This window comes from Penaeus chinensis, chromosome 35, assembly GCF_019202785.1.
Source record: "Penaeus chinensis breed Huanghai No. 1 chromosome 35, ASM1920278v2, whole genome shotgun sequence".
Classification (NCBI taxonomy): domain Eukaryota; kingdom Metazoa; phylum Arthropoda; class Malacostraca; order Decapoda; family Penaeidae; genus Penaeus; species Penaeus chinensis.
This window is the reverse complement of record NC_061853.1, coordinates 26,211,807-26,214,385: the sequence shown is the minus strand read 5'-3', so window position 1 is coordinate 26,214,385 and position 2,579 is coordinate 26,211,807.

The following is a 2,579-nucleotide window of genomic DNA, read 5'->3' as shown; positions in this document are numbered from 1 at the left end:
GGGGGGGGGGTAGAGGGAGAGGAAGAAGGAGAGGGAAAGGGAGTCGTAGAGGGAGAAGGAGAAAGAAGAGGAGAGGGAGAAGGAGAACGAGGCGGGAGGGAAGGGGAGATGAGGAGCGAGGGAGAATGAGAGCGAGGGAGAGGGAGGAAGGGGGGAAGAGGGAGGGAGGGAGAAGAGGGAGGGAGGGGGAAGAGGGAAAGGCAGAGTCTCGCCCTAATGAAAAATTATGCTAACGAGGGAGCGTCGGCGCCCGCAGAAGACCGTCGAAAAGAGTGGTTCCAATTTGTCAACAGGTAAAGTAACTGTGGCCGCTGGCTGTCTTCGGTTTGTGTGTGTTCGGTTTCTTTGTTGTTTTCTAGTGTAATATTCTCCTTTTTTCTTTTCTTTTATTCATGCATTTATTTATTTTGTTATTATTCAGGAGTATCTTTATATGTGTGAGGGAATATTTTCTTTAATTGTTTTTTTTCTTTTTTGTTTTCTTTTGTGTTATTTTCTCCTTTTTCTTCTTTTCCTCTACTTCTACTAGTTATTGCATGTAACAATTTTCTGCTGTGTATTTAGTATATTTCTCTGTCTTTGTCTGTCTGTGTGTTTGTCTGTGTGTTTGTCTGTCTGTCTTTCAGTCTGTCTGTCTGTCTGTCTGTCTGTCTCTCTCTCTCTCTCTCTCTCTCTCTCTCTCTCTCTCTCTCTCTCTCTCTCTCTCTCTCTCTCTCTCTCTCTCTCTCTCTCTCCCCCCCTCACTCACTCTATCTCTCTCTCTCTCTCTCTCTCTCTCTCTCTCTCTCTCTCTATATATATATATATATATATATATCTGCCTCTCTCTCTCTCTCTCTCTCTCTCTCTCTCTCTCTCTCTCTCTCTCTCTCTCTCTCTCTCTCTCTCTCTCTCTCTCTCTCTCTCTGTCTCTGTCTCTGTCTCTGTCTCTCTCTCTCTCTCGCGCGCGCACTCTCTCTCTCTCTTTCACTTATTCCCATTCAGGCCAATTAGCATACCAATAAATCGTAATTTCATCATCGCTACCGCCCACAATTTTCCTGTGATAAAAAAGAACTATTAACGCATGTGAAAATCATCTTTTGTGTAGCAGGAATCGCGATGGATTTATACCAGGCTGTTTCCTAGCACATGTTATCATAAAGACCAAAATGAAACATTTATGCCAATGATAACGGGTGCCGTAAGATTTTAAATAACGATTTTTAGGTTCGTCAAAACTGCTAAAGTTTCAGTTATAACTGTAGAAAGCCCAAAATCAACCCTTAAACCCCAATTAAGAACCGATAAAACGAATAATTCCTCTGTTCCTTATAAAACCTGTATGAGTCACAGCAGCTTCACATCAGGCCCCGCGGGATAGTCCTAAACCAGACCATTACCTCAAAGAAATTTCTCTCCATTATACCTCGTATTATCATAACTGCATGTTAAATGGTGCCAGTAGTGTCTCCTCATTATTCAAGTATGGATTCCCGACCTGATCAGGTGGCAATAGGCTTCCACTGTTCCCGGATACAAAATAGACCCGAGAGAGGAGGGCAAGGGCGGTACCCAAGTAAGGCGGCCATGCATCAATAAACACAGATTTTCTCCGTCCTAACCATGTTTCTCTGCTGCGAGCTGAGTCGCCTGTAAGCTTGAACGTAGGTTGTATCTTCAACATACATTACACAAGACCGGATGAATGCATTTTCACTCTTTGTTGTTTATGTAGACGTAGATACATCCTCATGGTATTCGCAGGTTACATAACCACGCAATCTGGTATCCTCATTGAAGCTACGTTTCTTGAGACACGATAAAACCAGAGTGTGTACCCGAGCATGCAATAAAAGGGCGAAGCGGCCCTATAGCATGTTAGGATCCAGACACGACTACTTTCACAGTACTGAGTGTGGCAGTCAGGGGAAAGTGAGGGCGCTGGGTTATAATGCCTGGGTGCTTCCTCCTGGCTAAAAGGTGTGATGGATCGAATCTGTACATGTATGTAGAAGGGTTTTGGCGTGCCTTGATATTCAAATTGGATTATAGATTCTTTTTTGTGTATATCTGTACCCTGTTTCCTTCATGTTTTTTTTTTAAGGTAGAAGGAACCACGGTGTATAAGTTGCGCCGTCGTATTTGTCCAGGAAAATACAAAACGAGGGGTAATGCTTGCTCTGAAATTATAGCTTATGGCTGACTCGGACACAATTTTTATGCGTGGGCGGTTGTCTATGCACACGGTCTAAGTATCGATTCCCAAGACCTGAAAATTTAGTGAGCAACGCCAAAAAAATATATATACATAGAGGAAATAACCCAAAGCCAAGTAGAAATGCCAGTCACGATATCTGAGAAACGCACGCTGCACAATGGTAGTCAGTCATGCCGGATGTGATTCACAGCATCAGAGGCATACAATCGCATTTAAAGTTAAAGTATGACGGAAATAGTGTGTCTGTGCGTCACAGCCCGACTTCGAACCGAAACTGAACCGCAGCCGAACCGAAATTGTTACCGTGACTCACCAAGACACTAAACCCCAACAGCTGATTTTGCGCTACAGTCTTGCATACTCTGTCATTATATGGATG